The sequence below is a fragment of the Phyllobates terribilis genome, unplaced genomic scaffold (genome assembly GCF_046119375.1).
Source record: "Phyllobates terribilis strain yellow unplaced genomic scaffold, ASM4611937v1 Scaffold_9__5_contigs__length_417890890, whole genome shotgun sequence".
Taxonomy (NCBI): domain Eukaryota; kingdom Metazoa; phylum Chordata; class Amphibia; order Anura; family Dendrobatidae; genus Phyllobates; species Phyllobates terribilis.
Window position 1 is genome coordinate 301,980,136 of NW_027362769.1, and position 23,044 is coordinate 302,003,179.

The following is a 23,044-nucleotide window of genomic DNA, read 5'->3' on the forward strand; positions in this document are numbered from 1 at the left end:
AGCAGAGTTTTCTTAACTATTCTACAAATATGTCATTGTCCTTTTAAATAATGCTCTTCAAAAATTACTTGGTTTCTCAAGTGCCAAGACTGAGATCGACATCTTATTCCATGATTATGCTTTGCATGGAATACTACTCAAGCTTAATGTTGTTTTGCTGAGTTAACCACTTGAAATTTTTAATTAGTGATTAAATCCTCCCTGGCTTTCCTGTCCTTCTCATCAGTTTGTGGTGCTGTGGCTTAGTTGGTTAAAGTGCCTGTCTTGTAAACAGGAGATCCTGAGTTCAAATCTCAGTAGTGCTGTCTGTTCCAAATAAAGCTTTTAAACATCAAAATGTGGAATTTGATTGTGTACAACATCGTTCTCTACGATAGTGCAACAGTGGGATTAAGAATCTGCTCTAAGTGCTAAAAAGGAAGAAAGACGGGACGAAGCTTTAAAAAAGTAACAGTAGTGTTTTCTTAACTATTCTACAAATTTGTCATTGTCCTTTTAAATAATGCTCTTCAAAAATTACTTGGTTTCTCAATTGCCAAGACTGAGAGCGACATCTTATTCCATGATTATGCTTTGCATGGAATACTACTCAAGCTTCATGTTGTTTTGCTCAGTTAACCACTTGAAACTTTTAATTAGTAATAAAATCCTCACTGGCTTTCCTGTCCTCCTCTCCAGCTTGTGGTGCTGTGGCTTAGTTGGTTAAAGCACCTGTCTTGTAAACAAGAGATCCTGAGTTCAAATCTCAGCAGTGCCATCTGTTCCAAATGAAGTTTTTAAACATCAAAATGTGCACTTCAATTGTGTGTAACATCGATCTCTACAATAGTGCAATAGTGGGATAAAGAATCTGCTCTAAGGGCTAAAAAGGAAGAAAGACGGGATGAAGCATTAAAAAAGTTACAGCAGTAATTTTTTTAACTATTCTACAAATTTCTCATTGTCCTTTTAAATAATGCTCTTCAAAAATTACTTGGTTTCTCAAGTTCCAAGACTGAGATTGACATCTTATTCCATGATTATGTTTTGCATGGAATAATACTCAAGCTTAATGCTGTTTAGCTCAGTTAACCACTTGAAATTTTTAATTAGTGATTAAATCCTCACTGGCTTTCCTGTCTTCCTCTTCAGTTTGTGGTGCTGTGGCTTAGTTGGTTAAAGTGCCTGTCTTGTAAACATGAGATCCTGAGTACAAATCTCAGCTGTGCTGTCTGTTCCAAATAAAGCTTTCAAACCTCAAAATGTTTACTTCAATTGTGTGCAACATCGATCTCTACGATAGTGCAATAGTGGGATTAATAATCTGCTCTAAGTGCTAAAAAGGAAGAAAGACGGGATGAAGCATTAAAAAAGTTACAGCAGTAATTTTTTTAACTATTCTACAAATTTCTCATTGTCCTTTTAAATAATGCTCTTCAAAAATTACTTGGTTTCTCAAGTTCCAAGACTGAGATTGACATCTTATTCCATGATTATGTTTTGCATGGAATAATACTCAAGCTTAATGCTGTTTAGCTCAGTTAACCACTTGAAATTTTTAATTAGTGATTAAATCCTCACTGGCTTTCCTGTCTTCCTCATCAGTTTTTGGTGCTGTGGTTTAGTTTGTTAAAGTGCCTGTCTTGTAAACATGAGATCCTGAGTTCAAATCTCAGCAGTGCTGTCTGTTCCATATAAATCTTTTAAACATCAAAATGTGGAATTTGATTGTATGCAACATCGATCTCTACGATAGTGCAATAGTGGGATTGGGAATCTGCTGTAAGTGCTAAAAAGGAAGAAAGACGGGATGAACCTTTAAAAAAGTTACAGCAGTGTTTTCTTAACCATTCTTCAAATTTGTCATTGTCCTTTTAAATAATGCTCTTCAAAAATTACTTCGTTTCTCAAGTGCCAAGACTGAGAGTGACATCTTATTCCATGATTATGCTTTGCATGGAATACTACTCAAGCTTAATGTTGTTTTGCTCAGTTAACCACCTGAAATTTTTAATTAGTGATAAAATCCTCACTGGCTTTCTTGTCTTTCTCATCAGTTTGTGGTGCTGTGGCTTAGTTGGTTAAAGTGCCTGTCTTGTAAACAGGAGATCCTGAGTTCAAATCTCAGCAGTGCTGTCTGTTCCAAATAAAGCTTTTAAACATCAAAATGTGGAATTTGATTGTGTACAACATCGATCTCTACGATAGTGCAATAGTGGGATTAAGAATCTGCTCTAAGTGCTAAAAAGGAAGAAAGACGGGATGAAGCTTTAAAAAAGTTACAGCAGTATTTTTTTTAACTATTCTACAAATTTGTCATTGTCCTTTTAAATAATGCTCTTCAAAAATTACTTGCTTTCTCAATTGCCAAGACTGAGAGCGACATCTTATTCCATGATTATGCTTTGCATGGAATACTACTCAAGCTTAATGTTGTTTTGCTCAGTTAACCACTTGAAACTTTTAATTAGTAATTAAATCCTCACTGGCTTTCCTGTCCTCCTCTTCAGCTTGTGGTGCTGTGGCTTAGTTGGTTAAAGCGCCTGTCTTGTAAACAGGAGATCCTGAGTTCAAATCTCAGCAGTGCCATCTATACCAAATATAGCTTTTAAACCTCAAAATGTGCACTTCAATTGTGTGTAGCATCGATCTCTACGATAGTGCAATAGTGGGATTGAGAATCTGCTGTAAGTGCTAAAAAGGAAGAAAGATGGGATGATTTTTTAAAAAAGTTACAGCAGTGTTTTCTTCACCATTCTACAAATTTGTCATTGTCCTTTTAAATAATGCTCTTCAAAAATTACTTGGTTTCTCAAGTGCCAAGTCTGAGAGCGACATCTTATTCCATGATTATGCTTTGCATGGAATACTACTCAAGCTTAATGTTGTTTTGCTCAGTTAACCACCTGAAATTTTTAATTAGTGATAAAATCGTCACTGGCTTTCTTGTCTTTCTCATCAGTTTGTGGTGCTGTGGCTTAGTTGGTTAAAGTGCCTGTCTTGTAAACAGGAGATCCTGAGTTCAAATCTCAGCAGTGCTGTCTGTTCCAAATAAAGCTTTTAAACATCAAAATGTGGAATTTGATTGTGTACAACACCGATCTCTACGATAGTGCAATAGTGGGATTAAGAATCTGCTCTAAGTGCTAAAAAGGAAGAAAGATGGGATGAAGCTTTAAAAAAGTTACAGCAGTGTTTTTTTTTTGCTAGTCTACAAATTTGTCATTGTCCTTTTAAATAATGCTCATCAAAAATTACTTGGTTTCTCAATTGCCAAGACTGAGAGCGACATCTTATTCCATGATTATGCTTTGCATGGAATACTACTCAAGCTTAATGTTGTTTTGCTCAGTTAACCACTTGAAATTTTTAATTAGTGATAAAATCCTCACTGGCTTTCCTGTCTTCCTCATCAGTTTGTGGTGCTGTGGCTTTGTTGGTTAAAGTGCCTGTCTTGTAAACAGGAGATCCTGAGAACAAATCTCAGCAGTGCTGTCTGTTCCAAATAAAGCTTTTATACATCAAAATGTGGAATTTGATTGTGTACAACATCGATCTCTACGATAGTGCAATAGTGGGATTAAGAATCTGCTCTAAGTGCTAAAAAGGAAGAAAGACGGGGTGAAGCTTTAAAAAAGTTACAGCAGTGTTTTCTTAACTATTCTACAAATTTGTCATTGTCCTTTTAAATAATGCTCTTCAAAAATTACTTGGTTTCTCAAGTGCCAAGACTGAGAGCGACATCTTATTTCATGATTATGCTTTGCATGGAATACTACTCAAGCTTAATGTTGTTTTACTCAGTTAACCACTTGAAATTTTTAATTAGTGATAAAATCCTCACTGGCTTTCCTGTCCTCCTCATCAGTTTGTGGTGCTGTGGCTTAGTTGGTTAAAGTGCCTGTCTTGTAAACAGGAGATCCTGAGCTCAAATCTCAGCAGTGCTGTCTGTTCCAAATAAAGCTTTTATACATCACAATGTGGAATTTGATTGTGTACAACATCGATCTCTACGATAGTGCAATAGTGGGATTAAGAATCTGCTCTAAGTGCTAAAAAGGAAGAAAGACGGGATGAAGCTTTAAAAAAGTTACAGCAGTGTTTTCTTAACTATTCTACAAATTTGTCATTGTCCTTTTAAATAATGCTCTTCAAAAATTACTTGGTTTCTCAAGTGCCAAGACTGAGAGCGACATCTTATTTCATGATTATGCTTTGCATGGAATACTACTCAAGCTTAATGTTGTTTTGCTCAGTTAACCACTTGAAATTTTTAATTAGTGATAAAATCCTCACTGGCTTTCCTGTCCTCCTCATCAGTTTGTGGTGCTGTGGCTCAGTTGGTTAAAGTGCCTGTCTTGTAAACAGGAGATCCTGAGTTCAAATCTCAGCAGTGCTGTCTGTTCCAAATAAAGCTTCTAAACATCAAAATGTGGAATTTGATTGTGTACAACATCGATCTCTACGATAGTGCAATAGTGGGATTAAGAATCTGCTCTAAGTGCTGAAAAGGAAGAAAGAGGGGATGAAGCTTTAAAAAAGTTACAGCAGTATTTTTTTTAACTATTCTACAAATTTGTCATTGTCCTTTTAAATAATGCTCTTCAAAAATTACTTGGTTTCTCAATTGCCAAGACTGAGAGCGACATCTTATTCCATGATTATGCTTTGCATGGAATACTACTCAAGCTTAATGTTGTTTTGCTCAGTTAACCACTTGAAACTTTTAATTAGTAATTAAATCCTCACTGGCTTTCCTGTCCTCCTCTTCAGCTTGTGGTGCTGTGGCTTAGTTGGTTAAAGCGCCTGTCTTGTAAACAGGAGATCCTGAGTTCAAATCTCAGCAGTGCCATCTATACCAAATATAGCTTTTAAACCTCAAAATGTGCACTTCAATTGTGTGTAACATCGATCTCTACGATAGTGCAATAGTGGGATTGAGAATCTGCTGTAAGTGCTAAAAAGGAAGAAAGATGGGATGATTTTTTAAAAAAGTTACAGCAGTGTTTTCTTCACCATTCTACAAATTTGTCATTGTCCTTTTAAATAATGCTCTTCAAAAATTACTTGGTTTCTCAAGTGCCAAGTCTGAGAGCGACATCTTATTCCATGATTATGCTTTGCATGGAATACTACTCAAGCTTAATGTTGTTTTGCTCAGTTAACCACCTGAAATTTTTAATTAGTGATAAAATCCTCACTGGCTTTCTTGTCTTTCTCATCAGTTTGTGGTGCTGTGGCTTAGTTGGTTAAAGTGCCTGTCTTGTAAACAGGAGATCCTGAGTTCAAGTCTCAGCAGTGCTGTCTGTTCCAAATAAAGCTTTTAAACATCAAAATGTGGAATTTGATTGTGTACAACACCGATCTCTACGATAGTGCAATAGTGGGATTAAGAATCTGCTCTAAGTGCTAAAAAGGAAGAAAGACGGGATGAAGCTTTAAAAAAGTTACAGCAGTGTTTTTTTTTTGCTATTCTACAAATTTGTCATTGTCCTTTTAAATAATGCTCATCAAAAATTACTTGGTTTCTCATTTGCCAAGACTGAGAGCGACATCTTATTCCATGATTATGCTTTGCATGGAATACTACTCAAGCTTAATGTTGTTTTGCTCAGTTAACCACTTGAAATTTTTAATTAGTGATAAAATCCTCACTGGCTTTCCTGTCTTCCTCATCAGTTTGTGGTGCTGTGGCTTAGTTGGTTAAAGTGCCTGTCTTGTAAACAGGAGATCCTGAGTTCAAATCTCAGCAGTGCTGTCTGTTCCAAATAAAGATTTTAAACATCAAAATGTGGAATTTGATTGTGTACAACATCGATCTCAACGATAGTGCAATAGTGGGATTAAGAATCTGCTCTAACTGCTAAAAAGGAAGAAAGACGGGATGAAGCTTTAAAAAAGTTACAGCAGTGTTTTTTTTTTGCTATTCTACAAATTTGTCATTGTCCTTTTAAATAATGCTCATCAAAAATTACTTGGTTTCTCAATTGCCAAGACTGAGAGCGACATCTTATTCCATGATTATGCTTTGCATGGAATACTACTCAAGCTTAATGTTGTTTTGCTCAGTTAACCACTTGAAATTTTTAATTAGTGATAAAATCCTCACTGGCTTTCCTGTCTTCCTCATCAGTTTGTGGTGCTGTGGCTTAGTTGGTTAAAGTGCCTGTCTTGTAAACAGGAGATCCTGAGTTCAAATCTCAGCAGTGCTGTCTGTTCCAAATAAAGCTTTTAAACATCAAAATGTGGAATTTGATTGTGTACAACATCGATCTCAACGATAGTGCAATAGTGGGATTAAGAATCTGCTCTAACTGCTAAAAAGGAAGAAAGACGGGATGAAGCTTTAAAAAAGTTGCAGCAGTATTTTTTTTAACTATTCTACAAATTTCTCATTGTCTTTTTAAATAATGCTCTTCAAAAATTACTTGGTTTCTCAAGTGCCAAGACTGAGATCGACATCTTATTCCATGATTATGCTTTGCATGGAATAATACTCAAGCTTAATGTTGTTTTGCTCAGTTAACCACTTGAAATTTTTAATTAGTAATTAAATCCTCACTGGCTTTCCTGTCTTCCTCTTCAGCTTGTGGTGCTGTGGCTTAGTTGGTTAAATCGCCTGTCTTGTAAATAGGAGATCCTGAGTTCAAATCTCAGCAGTGCTGTCTGTTCAAAATAAAGCTATTAAACATCAAAATGTAGAATTTGTTTGTGTACAACATTGATCTCTACGATAGAGCAATAGTGGGATTAAGAATCTGCTCTAAGTGCTAAAAAGGAAGAAAGATGGGATGAACCTTTAAAAAAGTTACAGCAGTGTTTTCTTAACTATTCTACAAATTTGTCATTGTCCTTTTAAATAATGCTCTTCAAAAATTACTTGGTTTCTCAAGTGCCAAGACTGAGAGTGACATCTTATTCCATGATTATGCTTTGCATGGAATACTACTCAAGCTTAATGTTGTTTTGCTCAGTTAACCACCTGAAATTTTTAATTAGTGATAAAATCCTCACTGGCTTTCTTGTCTTTCTCATCAGTTTGTGGTGCTGTGGCTTAGTTGGTTAAAGTGCCTGTCTTGTAAACAGGAGATCCTGAGTTCAAATCTCAGCAGTGCTGTCTGTTCCAAATAAAGCTTTTAAACATCAAAATGTGGAATTTGATTGTGTACAACATCGATCTCTACGATAGTGCAATAGTGGGATTAAGAATCTGCTCTAAGTGCTAAAAAGGAAGAAAGACGGGATGAAGCTTTAAAAAAGTTACAGCAGTATTTTTTTTAACTATTCTACAAATTTGTCATTGTCCTTTTAAATAATGCTCTTCAAAAATTACTTGCTTTCTCAATTGCCAAGACTGAGAGCGACATCTTATTCCATGATTATGCTTTGCATGGAATACTACTCAAGCTTAATGTTGTTTTGCTCAGTTAACCACTTGAAACTTTTAATTAGTAATTAAATCCTCACTGGCTTTCCTGTCCTCCTCTTCAGCTTGTGGTGCTGTGGCTTAGTTGGTTAAAGCGCTTGTCTTGTAAACAGGAGATCCTGAGTTCAAATCTCAGCAGTGCCATCTATACCAAATATAGCTTTTAAACCTCAAAATGTGCACTTCAATTGTGTGTAGCATCGATCTCTACGATAGTGCAATAGTGGGATTGAGAATCTGCTGTAAGTGCTAAAAAGGAAGAAAGATGGGATGATTTTTTAAAAAAGTTACAGCAGTGTTTTCTTCACCATTCTACAAATTTGTCATTGTCCTTTTAAATAATGCTCTTCAAAAATTACTTGGTTTCTCAAGTGCCAAGTCTGAGAGCGACATCTTATTCCATGATTATGCTTTGCATGGAATACTACTCAAGCTTAATGTTGTTTTGCTCAGTTAACCACCTGAAATTTTTAATTAGTGATAAAATCGTCACTGGCTTTCTTGTCTTTCTCATCAGTTTGTGGTGCTGTGGCTTAGTTGGTTAAAGTGCCTGTCTTGTAAACAGGAGATCCTGAGTTCAAATCTCAGCAGTGCTGTCTGTTCCAAATAAAGCTTTTAAACATCAAAATGTGGAATTTGATTGTGTACAACACCGATCTCTACGATAGTGCAATAGTGGGATTAAGAATCTGCTCTAAGTGCTAAAAAGGAAGAAAGATGGGATGAAGCTTTAAAAAAGTTACAGCAGTGTTTTTTTTTTGCTATTCTACAAATTTGTCATTGTCCTTTTAAATAATGCTCATCAAAAATTACTTGGTTTCTCAATTGCCAAGACTGAGAGCGACATCTTATTCCATGATTATGCTTTGCATGGAATACTACTCAAGCTTAATGTTGTTTTGCTCAGTTAACCACTTGAAATTTTTAATTAGTGATAAAATCCTCACTGGCTTTCCTGTCTTCCTCATCAGTTTGTGGTGCTGTGGCTTAGTTGGTTAAAGTGCCTGTCTTGTAAACAGGAGATCCTGAGTTCAAATCTCAGCAGTGCTGTCTGTTCCAAATAAAGCTTTTAAACATCAAAATGTGGAATTTGATTGTGTACAACATCGATCTCAACGATAGTGCAATAGTGGGATTAAGAATCTGCTCTAACTGCTAAAAAGGAAGAAAGACGGGATGAAGCTTTAAAAAAGTTGCAGCAGTATTTTTTTTAACTATTCTACAAATTTCTCATTGTCCTTTTAAATAATGCTCTTCAAAAATTACTTGGTTTCTCAAGTGCCAAGACTGAGATCGACATCTTATTCCATGATTATGCTTTGCATGGAATAATACTCAAGCTTAATGTTGTTTTGCTCAGTTAACCACTTGAAATTTTTAATTAGTAATTAAATCCTCACTGGCTTTCCTGTCTTCCTCTTCAGCTTGTGGTGCTGTGGCTTAGTTGGTTAAAGCGCCTGTCTTGTAAATAGGAGATCCTGAGTTCAAATCTCAGCAGTGCTGTCTGTTCAAAATAAAGCTTTTAAACATCAAAATGTGGAATTTGATTGTGTACAACATCGATCTCTACGATAGTGCAATAGTGGGATTAAGAATCTGCTCTAAGTGCTAAAAAGGAAGAAAGACGGGATGAACCTTTAAAAAAGTTACAGCAGTGTTTTCTTAACTATTCTACAAATTTGTCATTGTCCTTTTAAATAATGCTCTTCAAAAATTACTTGGTTTCTCAAGTGCCAAGACTGAGAGTGACATCTTATTCCATGATTATGCTTTGCATGGAATACTACTCAAGCTTAATGTTGTTTTGCTCAGTTAACCACCTGAAATTTTTAATTAGTGATAAAATCCTCACTGGCTTTCTTGTCTTTCTCATCAGTTTGTGGTGCTGTGGCTTAGTTGGTTAAAGTGCCTGTCTTGTAAACAGGAGATCCTGAGTTCAAATCTCAGCAGTGCTGTCTGTTCCAAATAAAGCTTTTAAACATCAAAATGTGGAATTTGATTGTGTACAACATCGATCTCTACGATAGTGCAATAGTGGGATTAAGAATCTGCTCTAAGTGCTAAAAAGGAAGAAAGACGGGATGAAGCTTTAAAAAAGTTGCAGCAGTATTTTTTTTAACTATTCTACAAATTTCTCACTGTCCTTTTAAATAATGCTCTTCAAAAATTACTTGGTTTCTCAAGTGCCAAGACTGAGAGCGACATCTTATTTCATGATTATGCTTTGCATGGAATACTACTCAAGCTTAATGTTGTTTTGCTCAGTTAACCACTTGAAATTTTTAATTAGTGATAAAATCCTCACTGGCTTTCCTGTCTTCCTCATCAGTTTGTGGTGCTGTGGCTTAGTTGGTTAAAGTGCCTGTCTTGTAAACAGGAGATCCTGAGAACAAATCTCAGCAGTGCTGTCTGTTCCAAATAAAGCTTTTATACATCAAAATGTGGAATTTGATTGTGTACAACATCGATCTCTACGATAGTGCAATAGTGGGATTAAGAATCTGCTCTAAGTGCTAAAAAGGAAGAAAGACGGGGTGAAGCTTTAAAAAAGTTACAGCAGTGTTTTCTTAACTATTCTACAAATTTGTCATTGTCCTTTTAAATAATGCTCTTCAAAAATTACTTGGTTTCTCAAGTGCCAAGACTGAGAGCGACATCTTATTTCATGATTATGCTTTGCATGGAATACTACTCAAGCTTAATGTTGTTTTACTCAGTTAACCACTTGAAATTTTTAATTAGTGATAAAATCCTCACTGGCTTTCCTGTCCTCCTCATCAGTTTGTGGTGCTGTGGCTTAGTTGGTTAAAGTGCCTGTCTTGTAAACAGGAGATCCTGAGCTCAAATCTCAGCAGTGCTGTCTGTTCCAAATAAAGCTTTTATACATCAAAATGTGGAATTTGATTGTGTACAACATCGATCTCTACGATAGTGCAATAGTGGGATTAAGAATCTGCTCTAAGTGCTAAAAAGGAAGAAAGACGGGATGAAGCTTTAAAAAAGTTACAGCAGTGTTTTCTTAACTATTCTACAAATTTGTCATTGTCCTTTTAAATAATGCTCTTCAAAAATTACTTGGTTTCTCAAGTGCCAAGACTGAGAGCGACATCTTATTTCATGATTATGCTTTGCATGGAATACTACTCAAGCTTAATGTTGTTTTGCTCAGTTAACCACTTGAAATTTTTAATTAGTGATAAAATCCTCACTGGCTTTCCTGTCCTCCTCATCAGTTTGTGGTGCTGTGGCTCAGTTGGTTAAAGTGCCTGTCTTGTAAACAGGAGATCCTGAGTTCAAATCTCAGCAGTGCTGTCTGTTCCAAATAAAGCTTTTAAACATCAAAATGTGGAATTTGATTGTGTACAACATCGATCTCTACGATAGTGCAATAGAGGGATTAAGAATCTGCTCTTAGTGCTAAAAAGGAAGAAAGACGGGATGAAGCTTTAAAAAAGTTACAGCAGTGTTTTCTTAACTATTCTACAAATTTGTCATTGTCCTTTTAAATAATGCTCTTCAAAAATTACTTGGTTTCTCAAGTGCCAAGACTGAGAGCGACATCTTATTTCATGATTATGCTTTGCATGGAATACTACTCAAGCTTAATGTTGTTTTGCTCAGTTAACCACTTGAAATTTTTAATTAGTGATAAAATCCTCACTGGCTTTCCTGTCTTCCTCATCAGTTTGTGGTGCTGTGGCTTAGTTGGTTAAAGTGCCTGTCTTGTAAACAGGAGATCCTGAGAACAAATCTCAGCAGTGCTGTCTGTTCCAAATAAAGCTTTTATACATCAAAATGTGGAATTTGATTGTGTACAACATCGATCTCTACGATAGTGCAATAGTGGGATTAAGAATCTGCTCTAAGTGCTAAAAAGGAAGAAAGACGGGGTGAAGCTTTAAAAAAGTTACAGCAGTGTTTTCTTAACTATTCTACAAATTTGTCATTGTCCTTTTAAATAATGCTCTTCAAAAATTACTTGGTTTCTCAAGTGCCAAGACTGAGAGCGACATCTTATTTCATGATTATGCTTTGCATGGAATACTACTCAAGCTTAATGTTGTTTTACTCAGTTAACCACTTGAAATTTTTAATTAGTGATAAAATCCTCACTGGCTTTCCTGTCCTCCTCATCAGTTTGTGGTGCTGTGGCTTAGTTGGTTAAAGTGCCTGTCTTGTAAACAGGAGATCCTGAGCTCAAATCTCAGCAGTGCTGTCTGTTCCAAATAAAGCTTTTATACATCAAAATGTGGAATTTGATTGTGTACAACATCGATCTCTACGATAGTGCAATAGTGGGATTAAGAATCTGCTCTAAGTGCTAAAAAGGAAGAAAGACGGGATGAAGCTTTAAAAAAGTTACAGCAGTGTTTTCTTAACTATTCTACAAATTTGTCATTGTCCTTTTAAATAATGCTCTTCAAAAATTACTTGGTTTCTCAAGTGCCAAGACTGAGAGCGACATCTTATTTCATGATTATGCTTTGCATGGAATACTACTCAAGCTTAATGTTGTTTTGCTCAGTTAACCACTTGAAATTTTTAATTAGTGATAAAATCCTCACTGGCTTTCCTGTCCTCCTCATCAGTTTGTGGTGCTGTGGCTCAGTTGGTTAAAGTGCCTGTCTTGTAAACAGGAGATCCTGAGTTCAAATCTCAGCAGTGCTGTCTGTTCCAAATAAAGCTTCTAAACATTAAAATGTGGAATTTGATTGTGTACAATATCGATCTCTACGATAGTGCAATAGTGGGATTAAGAATCTGCTCTAAGTGCTGAAAAGGAAGAAAGACGGGATGAAGCTTTAAAAAAGTTACAGCAGTATTTTTTTTTAACTATTCTACAAATTTGTCATTGTCCTTTTAAATAATGCTCTTCAAAAATTACTTGGTTTCTCAATTGCCAAGACTGAGAGCGACATCTTATTCCATGATTATGCTTTGCATGGAATACTACTCAAGCTTAATGTTGTTTTGCTCAGTTAACCACTTGAAACTTTTAATTAGTAATTAAATCCTCACTGGCTTTCCTGTCCTCCCCTTCAGCTTGTGGTGCTGTGGCTTAGTTGGTTAAAGCGCCTGTCTTGTAAACAGGAGATCCTGAGTTCAAATCTCAGCAGTGCCATCTATACCAAATATAGCTTTTAAACCTCAAAATGTGCACTTCAATTGTGTGTAACATCGATCTCTACGATAGTGCAATAGTGGGATTGAGAATCTGCTGTAAGTGCTAAAAAGGAAGAAAGATGGGATGATTTTTTAAAAAAGTTACAGCAGTGTTTTCTTCACTATTCTACAAATTTGTCATTGTCCTTTTAAATAATGCTCTTCAAAAATTACTTGGTTTCTCAAGTGCCAAGTCTGAGAGCGACATCTTATTCCATGATTATGCTTTGCATGGAATACTACTCAAGCTTAATGTTGTTTTGCTCAGTTAACCACCTGAAATTTTTAATTAGTGATAAAATCCTCACTGGCTTTCTTGTCTTTCTCATCAGTTTGTGGTGCTGTGGCTTAGTTGGTTAAAGTGCCTGTCTTGTAAACAGGAGATCCTGAGTTCAAATCTCAGCAGTGCTGTCTGTTAAAAATAAAGCTTTTAAACATCAAAATGTGGAATTTGATTGTGTACAACACCGATCTCTACGATAGTGCAATAGTGGGATTAAGAATCTGCTCTAAGTGCTAAAAAGGAAGAAAGACGGGATGAAGCTTTAAAAAAGTTACAGCAGTGTTTTTTTTTTGCTATTCTACAAATTTGTCATTGTCCTTTTAAATAATGCTCATCAAAAATTACTTGGTTTCTCAATTGCCAAGACTGAGAGCGACATCTTATTCCATGATTATGCTTTGCATGGAATACTACTCAAGCTTAATGTTGTTTTGCTCAGTTAACCACTTGAAATTTTTAATTAGTGATAAAATCCTCACTGGCTTTCCTGTCTTCCTCATCAGTTTGTGGTGCTGTGGCTTAGTTGGTTAAAGTGCCTGTCTTGTAAACAGGAGATCCTGAGTTCAAATCTCAGCAGTGCTGTCTGTTCCAAATAAAGCTTTTAAACATCAAAATGTGGAATTTGATTGTGTACAACATCGATCTCAACGATAGTGCAATAGTGGGATTAAGAATCTGCTCTAACTGCTAAAAAGGAAGAAAGACGGGATGAAGCTTTAAAAAAGTTGCAGCAGTATTTTTTTTAACTATTCTACAAATTTCTCATTGTCCTTTTAAATAATGCTCTTCAAAAATTACTTGGTTTCTCAAGTGCCAAGACTGAGATCGACATCTTATTCCATGATTATGCTTTGCATGGAATAATACTCAAGCTTAATTTTGTTTTGCTCAGTTAACCACTTGAAATTTTTAATTAGTAATTAAATCCTCACTGGCTTTCCTGTCTTCCTCTTCAGCTTGTGGTGCTGTGGCTTAGTTGGTTAAAGCGCCTGTCTTGTAAATAGGAGATCCTGAGTTCAAATCTCAGCAGTGCTGTCTGTTCAAAATAAAGCTATTAAACATCAAAATGTAGAATTTGTTTGTGTACAACATTGATCTCTACGATAGAGCAATAGTGGGATTAAGAATCTGCTCTAAGTGCTAAAAAGGAAGAAAGATGGGATGAACCTTTAAAAAAGTTACAGCAGTGTTTTCTTAACTATTCTACAAATTTGTCATTGTCCTTTTAAATAATGCTCTTCAAAAATTACTTGGTTTCTCAAGTGCCAAGACTGAGAGTGACATCTTATTCCATGATTATGCTTTGCATGGAATACTACTCAAGCTTAATGTTGTTTTGCTCAGTTAACCACCTGAAATTTTTAATTAGTGATAAAATCCTCACTGGCTTTCTTGTCTTTCTCATCAGTTTGTGGTGCTGTGGCTTAGTTGGTTAAAGTGCCTGTCTTGTAAACAGGAGATCCTGAGTGCAAATCTCAGCAGTGCTGTCTGTTCCAAATAAAGCTTTTAAACATCAAAATGTGGAATTTGATTGTGTACAACATCGATCTCTACGATAGTGCAATAGTGGGATTAAGAATCTGCTCTAAGTGCTAAAAAGGAAGAAAGACGGGATGAAGCTTTAAAAAAGTTACAGCAGTATTTTTTTTAACTATTCTACAAATTTGTCATTGTCCTTTTAAATAATGCTCTTCAAAAATTACTTGCTTTCTCAATTGCCAAGACTGAGAGCGACATCTTATTCCATGATTATGCTTTGCATGGAATACTACTCAAGCTTAATGTTGTTTTGCTCAGTTAACCACTTGAAACTTTTAATTAGTAATTAAATCCTCACTGGCTTTCCTGTCCTCCTCTTCAGCTTGTGGTGCTGTGGCTTAGTTGGTTGTAAACAGGAGATCCTGAGTTCAAATCTCAGCAGTGCCATCTATACCAAATATAGCTTTTAAACCTCAAAATGTGCACTTCAATTGTGTGTAACATCGATCTCTACGATAGTGCAATAGTGGGATTGAGAATCTGCTGTAAGTGCTAAAAAGGAAGAAAGATGGGATGATTTTTTAAAAAAGTTACAGCAGTGTTTTCTTCACCATTCTACAAATTTGTCATTGTCCTTTTAAATAATGCTCTTCAAAAATTACTTGGTTTCTCAAGTGCCAAGTCTGAGAGCGACATCTTATTCCATGATTATGCTTTGCATGGAATACTACTCAAGCTTAATGTTGTTTTGCTCAGTTAACCACCTGAAATTTTTAATTAGTGATAAAATCCTCACTGGCTTTCTTGTCTTTCTCATCAGTTTGTGGTGCTGTGGCTTAGTTGGTTAAAGTGCCTGTCTTGTAAACAGGAGATCCTGAGTTCAAATCTCAGCAGTGCTGTCTGTTCCAAATAAAGCTTTTAAACATCAAAATGTGGAATTTGATTGTGTACAACACCGATCTCTACGATAGTGCAATAGTGGGATTAAGAATCTGCTCTAAGTGCTAAAAAGGAAGAAAGACGGGATGAAGCTTTAAAAAAGTTACAGCAGTGTTTTTTTTTTGCTATTCTACAAATTTGTCATTGTCCTTTTAAATAATGCTCATCAAAAATTACTTGGTTTCTCAATTGCCAAGACTGAGAGCGACATCTTATTCCATGATTATGCTTTGCATGGAATACTACTCAAGCTTAATGTTGTTTTGCTCAGTTAACCACTTGAAATTTTTAATTAGTGATAAAATCCTCACTGGCTTTCCTGTCTTCCTCATCAGTTTGTGGTGCTGTGGCTTAGTTGGTTAAAGTGCCTGTCTTGTAAACAGGAGATCCTGAGTTCAAATCTCAGCAGTGCTGTCTGTTCCAAATAAAGCTTTTAAACATCAAAATGTGGAATTTGATTGTGTACAACATCGATCTCAACGATAGTGCAATAGTGGGATTAAGAATCTGCTCTAACTGCTAAAAAGGAAGAAAGACGGGATGAAGCTTTAAAAAAGTTGCAGCAGTATTTTTTTTAACTATTCTACAAATTTCTCATTGTCCTTTTAAATAATGCTCTTCAAAAATTACTTGGTTTCTCAAGTGCCAAGACTGAGATCGACATCTTATTCCATGATTTTGCTTTGCATGGAATAATACTCAAGCTTAATGTTGTTTTGCTCAGTTAACCACTTGAAATTTTTAATTAGTAATTAAATCCTCACTGGCTTTCCTGTCTTCCTCTTCAGCTTGTGGTGCTGTGGCTTAGTTGGTTAAAGCGCCTGTCTTGTAAATAGGAGATCCTGAGTTCAAATCTCAGCAGTGCTGTCTGTTCAAAATAAAGCTTTTAAACATCAAAATGTAGAATTTGTTTGTGTACAACATTGATCTCTACGATAGAGCAATAGTGGGATTAAGAATCTGCTCTAAGTGCTAAAAAGGAAGAAAGACGGGATGAACCTTTAAAAAAGTTACAGCAGTGTTTTCTTAACTATTCTACAAATTTGTCATTGTCCTTTTAAATAATGCTCTTCAAAAATTACTTGGTTTCTCAAGTGCCAAGACTGAGAGTGACATCTTATTCCATGATTATGCTTTGCATGGAATACTACTCAAGCTTAATGTTGTTTTGCTCAGTTAACCACCTGAAATTTTTAATTAGTGATAAAATCCTCACTGGCTTTCTTGTCTTTCTCATCAGTTTGTGGTGCTGTGGCTTAGTTGGTTAAAGTGCCTGTCTTGTAAACAGGAGATCCTGAGTTCAAATCTCAGCAGTGCTGTCTGTTCCAAATAAAGCTTTTAAACATCAAAATGTGGAATTTGATTGTGTACAACATCGATCTCTACGATAGTGCAATAGTGGGATTAAGAATCTGCTCTAAGTGCTAAAAAGGAAGAAAGACGGGATGAAGCTTTAAAAAAGTTACAGCAGTGTTTTTTTTTTGCTATTCTACAAATTTGTCATTGTCCTTTTAAATAATGCTCATCAAAAATTACTTGGTTTCTCAATTGCCAAGACTGAGAGCGACATCTTATTCCATGATTATGCTTTGCATGGAATACTACTCAAGCTTAATGTTGTTTTGCTCAGTTAACCACTTGAAATTTTTAATTAGTGATAAAATCCTCACTGGCTTTCCTGTCCTCCTCATCAGTTTGTGGTGCTGTGGCTTAGTTGGTTAAAGTGCCTGTCTTGTAAACAGGAGATCCTGAGTTCAAATCTCAGCAGTGCTGTCTGTTCCAAATAAAGCTTTTAAACATCAAAATGTGGAATTTGATTGTGTACAACATCGATCTCAACGATAGTGCAATAGTGGGATTAAGAATCTGCTCTAACTGCTAAAAAGGAAGAAAGACGGGATGAAGCTTTAAAAAAGTTGCAGCAGTATTTTTTTTAACTATTCTACAAATTTCTCACTGTCCTTTTAAATAATGCTCTTCAAAAATTACTTGGTTTCTCAAGTGCCAAGACTGAGATCGACATCTTATTCCATGATTATGTTTTGCATGGAATAATACTCAAGCTTAATGTTGTTTTGCTCAGTTAATCACTTGAAATGCTTAATTAATAATTAAATCCTCACTGGCTTTCCTGTCTTCCTCTTCAGCTTGTGGTGCTGTGGCTTAGTTGGTTAAAGCGCCTGTCTTGTAAATAGGAGATCCTGAGTTCAAATCTCAGCAGTGCTGTCTGTTCAAAATAAAGCTTTTAAACATCAAAATGTGGAATTTGTTTGTGTACAACATTGATCTCTACGATAGAGCAATAGTGGGATTAAGAATCTGCTCTAAGTGCTAAAAAGGAAGAAAGACGGGATGAACCTTTAAAAAAGTTACAGCAGTGTTTTCTTAACTATTCTACAAATTTGTCATTGTCCTTTTAAGTAATGCTCTTCAAAAATTACTTGGTTTCTCAAGTGCCAAGACTGAGAGCGACATCTTATTCCATGATTATGCTTTGCATGGAATACTACTCAAGCTTAATGTTGTTTTGCTCAGTTAACCACCTGAAATTTTTAATTAGTGATAAAATCCTCACTGGCTTTCTTGTCTTTCTCATCAGTTTGTGGTGCTGTGGCTTAGTTGGTTAAAGTGCCTGTCTTGTAAACAGGAGATCCTGAGTTCAAATCTCAGCAGTGCTGTCTGTTCCAAATAAAGCTTTTAAACATCAAAATGTGGAATTTGATTGTGTACAACATCGATCTCTACGATAGTGCAATAGTGGGATTAAGAATCTGCTCTAAGTGCTAAAAAGGAAGAAAGACGGGATGAAGCTTTAAAAAAGTTACAGCAGTGTTTTTTTTTTGCTATTCTACAAATTTGTCATTGTCCTTTTAAATAATGCTCATCAAAAATTACTTGGTTTCTCAATTGCCAAGACTGAGAGCGACATCTTATTCCATGATTATGCTTTGCATGGAATACTACTCAAGCTTAATGTTGTTTTGCTCAGTTAACCACTTGAAATTTTTAATTAGTGATAAAATCCTCACTGGCTTTCCTGTCCTCCTCATCAGTTTGTGGTGCTGTGGCTTAGTTGGTTAAAGTGCCTGTCTTGTAAACAGGAGATCCTGAGTTCAAATCTCAGCAGTGCTGTCTGTTCCAAATAAAGCTTTTAAACATCAAAATGTGGAATTTGATTGTGTACAACATCGATCTCAACGATAGTGCAATAGTGGGATTAAGAATCTGCTCTAACTGCTAAAAAGGAAGAAAGACGGGATGAAGCTTTAAAAAAGTTGCAGCAGTATTTTTTTTAACTATTCTACAAATTTCTCACTGTCCTTTTAAATAATGCTCTTCAAAAATTACTTGGTTTCTCAAGTGCCAAGACTGAGATCGACATCTTATTCCATGATTATGTTTTGCATGGAATAATACTCAAGCTTAATGTTGTTTTGCTCAGTTAATCACTTGAAATGCTTAATTAATAATTAAATCCTCACTGGCTTTCCTGTCTTCCTCTTCAGCTTGTGGTGCTGTGGCTTAGTTGGTTAAAGCGCCTGTCTTGTAAATAGGAGATCCTGAGTTCAAATCTCAGCAGTGCTGTCTGTTCAAAATAAAGCTTTTAAACATCAAAATGTGGAATTTGTTTGTGTACAACATTGATCTCTACGATAGTGCAATAGTGGGATTAAGAATCTGCTCTAAGTGCTAAAAAGGAAGAAAGACGGGATGAACCTTTAAAAAAGTTACAGCAGTGTTTTCTTAACTATTCTACAAATTTGTCATTGTCCTTTTAAATAATGCTTTTCAAAAATTACTTGGTTTCTCAAGTGCCAAGACTGAGAGCGACATCTTATTCCATGATTATGTTTTGCATGGAATACTACTCAAGCTTAATGTTGTTTTGCTCAGTTAACCACCTGAAATTTTTAATTAGTGATAAAATCCTCACTGGCTTTCTTGTCTTTCTCATCAGTTTGTGGTGCTGTGGCTTAGTTGGTTAAAGTGCCTGTCTTGTAAACAGGAGATCCTGAGCTCAAATCTCAGCAGTGCTGTCTGTTCCAAATAAAGCTTTTAAACATCAAAATGTGGAATTTGATTGTGTACAACATCGATCTCTACGATAGTGCAATAGTGGGATTAAGAATCTGCTGTAAGTGCTAAAAGGGAAGAAAGATGGGATGAACTTTTAAAAAAGTTACAGCAGTGTTTTCTTAACCATTCTACAAATTTGTCATTGTCCTTTTAAATAATGCTCTTCAAAAATTACTTGGTTTCTCAAGTGCCAAGACTGAGATCGACATCTTATTCCATGATTATGTTTTGCATGGAATAATACTCAAGCTTAATGTTGTTTTGCTCAGTTAACCACTTGAAATGTTTAATTAATAATTAAATCCGCACTGGCTTTCCTGTCTTCCTCTTCAGCTTGTGGTGCTGTGGCTTAGTTGGTTAAAGCGCCTGTCTTGTAAATAGGAGATCCTGAGTTCAAATCTCAGCAGTGCTGTCTGTTCAAAATAAAGCTTTTAAACATCAAAATGTGGAATTTGTTTGTGTACAACATTGATCTCTACGATAGAGCAATAGTGGGATTAAGAATCTGCTCTAAGTGCTAAAAAGGAAGAAAGACGGGATGAACCTTTAAAAAAGTTACAGCAGTGTTCTCTTAACTATTCTACAAATTTGTCATTGTCCTTTTAAGTAATGCTCTTCAAAAATTACTTGGTTTCTCAAGTGCCAAGACTGAGAGCGACATCTTATTCCATGATTATGTTTTGCATGGAATACTACTCAAGCTTAATGTTGTTTTGCTCAGTTAACCACCTGAAATTTTTAATTAGTGATAAAATCCTCACTGGCTTTCTTGTCTTTCTCATCAGTTTGTGGTGCTGTGGCTTAGTTGGTTAAAGTGCCTGTCTTGTAAACAGGAGATCCTGAGCTCAAATCTCAGCAGTGCTGTCTGTTCCAAATAAAGCTTTTAAACATCAAAATGTGGAATTTGATTGTGTACAACATCGATCTCTACGATAGTGCAATAGTGGGATTAAGAATCTGCTGTAAGTGCTAAAAAGGAAGAAATATGGGATGAACTTTTAAAAAAGTTACAGCAGTGTTTTCTTAACCATTCTACAAATTTGTCATTGTCCTTTTAAATAATGCTCTTCAAAAATTACTTGGTTTCTCAAGTGCCAAGACTGAGATCGACATCTTATTCCATGATTATGTTTTGCATGGAATAATACTCAAGCTTAATGTTGTTTTGCTCAGTTAACCACTTGAAATGTTTAATTAATAATTAAATCCGCACTGGCTTTCCTGTCTTCCTCTTCAGCTTGTGGTGCTGTGGCTTAGTTGGTTAAAGCGCCTGTCTTGTTAATAGGAGCTCCTGAGTTCAAATCTCAGCAGTGCTGTCTGTTCAAAATAAAGCTTTTAAACATCAAAATGTGGAATTTGTTTGTGTACAACATTGATCTCTACGATAGAGCAATAGTGGGATTAAGAATCTGCTCTAAGTGCTAAAAAGGAAGAAAGACGGGATGAACCTTTAAAAAAGTTACAGCAGTGTTTTCTTAACTATTCTACAAATTTGTCATTGTCCTTTTAAGTAATGCTCTTCAAAAATTACTTGGTTTCTCAAGTGCCAAGACTGAGAGCGACATCTTATTCCATGATTATGCTTTGCATGGAATACTACTCAAGCTTAATGTTGTTTTGCTCAGTTAACCACCTGAAATTTTTAATTAGTGATAAAATCCTCACTGGCTTTCTTGTCTTTCTCATCAGTTTGTGGTGCTGTGGCTTAGTTGGTTAAAGTGCCTGTCTTGTAAACAGGAGATCCTGAGTTCAAATCTCAGCAGTGCGGTCTGTTCCAAATAAAGCTTTTAAACATCAAAATGTGGAATTTGATTGTGTACAACATCGATCTCTACGATAGTGCAATAGTGGGATTAAGAATCTGCTCTAAGTGCTAAAAAGGAAGAAAGACGGGATGAACCTTTAAAAAAGTTACAGCAGTGTTTTCTTAACTATTCTACAAATTTGTCATTGTCCTTTTAAATAATGCTCTTCAAAAATTACTTGGTTTCTCAAGTGCCAAGACTGAGAGCGACATCTTATTCCATGATTATGTTTTGCATGGAATACTATTCAAGCTTAATGTTGTTTTGCTCAGTTAACCACCTGAAATTTTTAATTAGTGATAAAATCCTCACTGGCTTTCTTGTCTTTCTCGTTAGTTTGTGGTGCTGTGGCTTAGTTGGTTAAAGCGCCTGTCTTGTAAATAGGAGATCCTGAGTTCAAATCTCAGCAGTGCTGTCTGTTCAAAATAAAGCTTTTAAACATCAAAATGTGGAATTTGTTTGTGTACAACATTGATCTCTACGATAGAGCAATAGTGGGATTAAGAATCTGCTCTAAGTGCTAAAAAGGAAGAAAGACGGGATGAACCTTTAAAAAAGTTACAGCAGTGTTTTCTTAACTATTCTACAAATTTGTCATTGTCCTTTTAAATAATGCTCTTCAAAAATTACTTGGTTTCTCAAGTGCCAAGACTGAGAGCGACATCTTATTCCATGATTATGCTTTGCATGGAATACTACTCAAGCTTAATGTTGTTTTGCTCAGTTAACCACTTGAAATTTTTAATTAGTGATTAAATCCTCACTGGTTATCCTGTCCTCCTCATCAGTTTGTGGTGGTGTGGTTTAGTTGGTTAAAGTGCCTGTCTTGTAAACAGGAGATCCTTAGTTCTAATCTCAGCAGTGCTGTCTGTTCCAAATAAAGCTTTTAAACATCAAAATGTGGAATTTGATTGTGTACAACATCGATCTCTACGATAGTGCAATAGTGGGATTAAGAATCTGCTCTAAGTGCTAAAAAGGAAGAAAGACGGGATGAAGCTTTAAAAAAGTTACAGCAGTATTTTTTTTAACTATTCTACAAATTTGTCATTGTCCTTTTAAATAATGCTCTTCAAAAATTACTTGGTTTCTCAATTGCCAAGACTGAGAGCGACATCTTATTCCATGATTATGCTTTGCATGGAATACTACTCAAGCTTAATGTTGTTTTGCTCAGTTAACCACTTGAAATTTTTAATTAGTGATAAAATCCTCACTGGCTTTCCTGTCCTCCTCATCAGTTTGTGGTGCTGTGGCTTAGTTGGTTAAAGTGCCTGTCTTGTAAACAGGAGATCCTGAGTTCAAATCTCAGCAGTGCTGTCTATTCCAAATAAAGCTTTTAAACATCAAAATGTGGAATTTGATTGTGTACAACATCGATCTCAACGATAGTGCAATAGTGGGATTAAGAATCTGCTCTAACTGCTAAAAAGGAAGAAAGACGGGATGAAGCTTTAAAAAAGTTGCAGCAGTATTTTTTTTAACTATTCTACAAATTTCTCACTGTCCTTTTAAATAATGCTCTTCAAAAATTACTTGGTTTCTCAAGTGCCAAGACTGAGATCGACATCTTATTCCATGATTATGTTTTGCATGGAATAATACTCAAGCTTAATGTTGTTTTGCTCAGTTAACCACTTGAAATGCTTAATTAATAATTAAATCCTCACTGGCTTTCCTGTCTTCCTCTTCAGCTTGTGGTGCTGTGGCTTAGTTGGTTAAAGCGCCTGTCTTGTAAATAGGAGATCCTGAGTTCAAATCTCAGCAGTGCTGTCTGTTCAAAATAAAGCTCTTAAACATCAAAATGTGGAATTTGTTTGTGTACAACATTGATCTCTACGATAGAGCAATAGTGGGATTAAGAATCTGCTCTAAGTGCTAAAAAGGAAGAAA

At 35.7% G+C, this 23,044-nt stretch overlaps 36 non-coding genes across 36 annotated transcripts; all 36 read left to right on the top strand.

Moving 5' to 3' along the window:
* Positions 1 to 231: 231 nt before the first annotated feature.
* Positions 232 to 305, top strand: TRNAT-UGU (transfer RNA threonine (anticodon UGU)). The gene has a single exon. It is a non-coding gene; the product is annotated as a tRNA-Thr (tRNA).
* A 378-nt stretch (positions 306 to 683) lies between these two features.
* TRNAT-UGU (transfer RNA threonine (anticodon UGU)) lies at positions 684 to 757 on the top strand. The gene has a single exon. It is a non-coding gene; the product is annotated as a tRNA-Thr (tRNA).
* Positions 758 to 2,041: 1,284 nt separating this feature from the next.
* TRNAT-UGU (transfer RNA threonine (anticodon UGU)) lies at positions 2,042 to 2,115 on the top strand. The gene has a single exon. It is a non-coding gene; the product is annotated as a tRNA-Thr (tRNA).
* Positions 2,116 to 2,494: 379 nt separating this feature from the next.
* On the top strand, positions 2,495 to 2,568 carry TRNAT-UGU (transfer RNA threonine (anticodon UGU)). Its single transcript has one exon. It is a non-coding gene; the product is annotated as a tRNA-Thr (tRNA).
* A 378-nt stretch (positions 2,569 to 2,946) lies between these two features.
* On the top strand, positions 2,947 to 3,020 carry TRNAT-UGU (transfer RNA threonine (anticodon UGU)). Its single transcript has one exon. It is a non-coding gene; the product is annotated as a tRNA-Thr (tRNA).
* Positions 3,021 to 4,304: 1,284 nt separating this feature from the next.
* Positions 4,305 to 4,378, top strand: TRNAT-UGU (transfer RNA threonine (anticodon UGU)). Its single transcript has one exon. It is a non-coding gene; the product is annotated as a tRNA-Thr (tRNA).
* Positions 4,379 to 4,757: 379 nt separating this feature from the next.
* On the top strand, positions 4,758 to 4,831 carry TRNAT-UGU (transfer RNA threonine (anticodon UGU)). Its single transcript has one exon. It is a non-coding gene; the product is annotated as a tRNA-Thr (tRNA).
* Positions 4,832 to 5,209: 378 nt separating this feature from the next.
* Positions 5,210 to 5,283, top strand: TRNAT-UGU (transfer RNA threonine (anticodon UGU)). The gene has a single exon. It is a non-coding gene; the product is annotated as a tRNA-Thr (tRNA).
* Positions 5,284 to 5,663: 380 nt separating this feature from the next.
* TRNAT-UGU (transfer RNA threonine (anticodon UGU)) lies at positions 5,664 to 5,737 on the top strand. The gene has a single exon. It is a non-coding gene; the product is annotated as a tRNA-Thr (tRNA).
* A 380-nt stretch (positions 5,738 to 6,117) lies between these two features.
* TRNAT-UGU (transfer RNA threonine (anticodon UGU)) lies at positions 6,118 to 6,191 on the top strand. Its single transcript has one exon. It is a non-coding gene; the product is annotated as a tRNA-Thr (tRNA).
* Positions 6,192 to 7,022: 831 nt separating this feature from the next.
* On the top strand, positions 7,023 to 7,096 carry TRNAT-UGU (transfer RNA threonine (anticodon UGU)). Its single transcript has one exon. It is a non-coding gene; the product is annotated as a tRNA-Thr (tRNA).
* Positions 7,097 to 7,475: 379 nt separating this feature from the next.
* TRNAT-UGU (transfer RNA threonine (anticodon UGU)) lies at positions 7,476 to 7,549 on the top strand. The gene has a single exon. It is a non-coding gene; the product is annotated as a tRNA-Thr (tRNA).
* A 378-nt stretch (positions 7,550 to 7,927) lies between these two features.
* Positions 7,928 to 8,001, top strand: TRNAT-UGU (transfer RNA threonine (anticodon UGU)). The gene has a single exon. It is a non-coding gene; the product is annotated as a tRNA-Thr (tRNA).
* Positions 8,002 to 8,381: 380 nt separating this feature from the next.
* TRNAT-UGU (transfer RNA threonine (anticodon UGU)) lies at positions 8,382 to 8,455 on the top strand. Its single transcript has one exon. It is a non-coding gene; the product is annotated as a tRNA-Thr (tRNA).
* A 379-nt stretch (positions 8,456 to 8,834) lies between these two features.
* Positions 8,835 to 8,908, top strand: TRNAT-UGU (transfer RNA threonine (anticodon UGU)). The gene has a single exon. It is a non-coding gene; the product is annotated as a tRNA-Thr (tRNA).
* Positions 8,909 to 9,286: 378 nt separating this feature from the next.
* TRNAT-UGU (transfer RNA threonine (anticodon UGU)) lies at positions 9,287 to 9,360 on the top strand. The gene has a single exon. It is a non-coding gene; the product is annotated as a tRNA-Thr (tRNA).
* A 1,283-nt stretch (positions 9,361 to 10,643) lies between these two features.
* Positions 10,644 to 10,717, top strand: TRNAT-UGU (transfer RNA threonine (anticodon UGU)). Its single transcript has one exon. It is a non-coding gene; the product is annotated as a tRNA-Thr (tRNA).
* A 1,282-nt stretch (positions 10,718 to 11,999) lies between these two features.
* Positions 12,000 to 12,073, top strand: TRNAT-UGU (transfer RNA threonine (anticodon UGU)). The gene has a single exon. It is a non-coding gene; the product is annotated as a tRNA-Thr (tRNA).
* Positions 12,074 to 12,453: 380 nt separating this feature from the next.
* On the top strand, positions 12,454 to 12,527 carry TRNAT-UGU (transfer RNA threonine (anticodon UGU)). Its single transcript has one exon. It is a non-coding gene; the product is annotated as a tRNA-Thr (tRNA).
* A 378-nt stretch (positions 12,528 to 12,905) lies between these two features.
* On the top strand, positions 12,906 to 12,979 carry TRNAT-UGU (transfer RNA threonine (anticodon UGU)). The gene has a single exon. It is a non-coding gene; the product is annotated as a tRNA-Thr (tRNA).
* Positions 12,980 to 13,359: 380 nt separating this feature from the next.
* Positions 13,360 to 13,433, top strand: TRNAT-UGU (transfer RNA threonine (anticodon UGU)). Its single transcript has one exon. It is a non-coding gene; the product is annotated as a tRNA-Thr (tRNA).
* Positions 13,434 to 13,812: 379 nt separating this feature from the next.
* TRNAT-UGU (transfer RNA threonine (anticodon UGU)) lies at positions 13,813 to 13,886 on the top strand. The gene has a single exon. It is a non-coding gene; the product is annotated as a tRNA-Thr (tRNA).
* A 1,269-nt stretch (positions 13,887 to 15,155) lies between these two features.
* On the top strand, positions 15,156 to 15,229 carry TRNAT-UGU (transfer RNA threonine (anticodon UGU)). Its single transcript has one exon. It is a non-coding gene; the product is annotated as a tRNA-Thr (tRNA).
* A 380-nt stretch (positions 15,230 to 15,609) lies between these two features.
* On the top strand, positions 15,610 to 15,683 carry TRNAT-UGU (transfer RNA threonine (anticodon UGU)). The gene has a single exon. It is a non-coding gene; the product is annotated as a tRNA-Thr (tRNA).
* A 379-nt stretch (positions 15,684 to 16,062) lies between these two features.
* On the top strand, positions 16,063 to 16,136 carry TRNAT-UGU (transfer RNA threonine (anticodon UGU)). Its single transcript has one exon. It is a non-coding gene; the product is annotated as a tRNA-Thr (tRNA).
* Positions 16,137 to 16,514: 378 nt separating this feature from the next.
* Positions 16,515 to 16,588, top strand: TRNAT-UGU (transfer RNA threonine (anticodon UGU)). The gene has a single exon. It is a non-coding gene; the product is annotated as a tRNA-Thr (tRNA).
* Positions 16,589 to 16,968: 380 nt separating this feature from the next.
* On the top strand, positions 16,969 to 17,042 carry TRNAT-UGU (transfer RNA threonine (anticodon UGU)). Its single transcript has one exon. It is a non-coding gene; the product is annotated as a tRNA-Thr (tRNA).
* Positions 17,043 to 17,421: 379 nt separating this feature from the next.
* Positions 17,422 to 17,495, top strand: TRNAT-UGU (transfer RNA threonine (anticodon UGU)). Its single transcript has one exon. It is a non-coding gene; the product is annotated as a tRNA-Thr (tRNA).
* A 378-nt stretch (positions 17,496 to 17,873) lies between these two features.
* TRNAT-UGU (transfer RNA threonine (anticodon UGU)) lies at positions 17,874 to 17,947 on the top strand. The gene has a single exon. It is a non-coding gene; the product is annotated as a tRNA-Thr (tRNA).
* Positions 17,948 to 18,327: 380 nt separating this feature from the next.
* TRNAT-UGU (transfer RNA threonine (anticodon UGU)) lies at positions 18,328 to 18,401 on the top strand. The gene has a single exon. It is a non-coding gene; the product is annotated as a tRNA-Thr (tRNA).
* A 379-nt stretch (positions 18,402 to 18,780) lies between these two features.
* Positions 18,781 to 18,854, top strand: TRNAT-UGU (transfer RNA threonine (anticodon UGU)). The gene has a single exon. It is a non-coding gene; the product is annotated as a tRNA-Thr (tRNA).
* An 830-nt stretch (positions 18,855 to 19,684) lies between these two features.
* On the top strand, positions 19,685 to 19,758 carry TRNAT-UGU (transfer RNA threonine (anticodon UGU)). Its single transcript has one exon. It is a non-coding gene; the product is annotated as a tRNA-Thr (tRNA).
* Positions 19,759 to 21,040: 1,282 nt separating this feature from the next.
* TRNAT-UGU (transfer RNA threonine (anticodon UGU)) lies at positions 21,041 to 21,117 on the top strand. The gene has a single exon. It is a non-coding gene; the product is annotated as a tRNA-Thr (tRNA).
* Positions 21,118 to 21,492: 375 nt separating this feature from the next.
* On the top strand, positions 21,493 to 21,566 carry TRNAT-UGU (transfer RNA threonine (anticodon UGU)). The gene has a single exon. It is a non-coding gene; the product is annotated as a tRNA-Thr (tRNA).
* Positions 21,567 to 22,397: 831 nt separating this feature from the next.
* On the top strand, positions 22,398 to 22,471 carry TRNAT-UGU (transfer RNA threonine (anticodon UGU)). The gene has a single exon. It is a non-coding gene; the product is annotated as a tRNA-Thr (tRNA).
* A 379-nt stretch (positions 22,472 to 22,850) lies between these two features.
* TRNAT-UGU (transfer RNA threonine (anticodon UGU)) lies at positions 22,851 to 22,924 on the top strand. Its single transcript has one exon. It is a non-coding gene; the product is annotated as a tRNA-Thr (tRNA).
* The last annotated feature ends 120 nt before the right edge of the window (positions 22,925 to 23,044 follow it).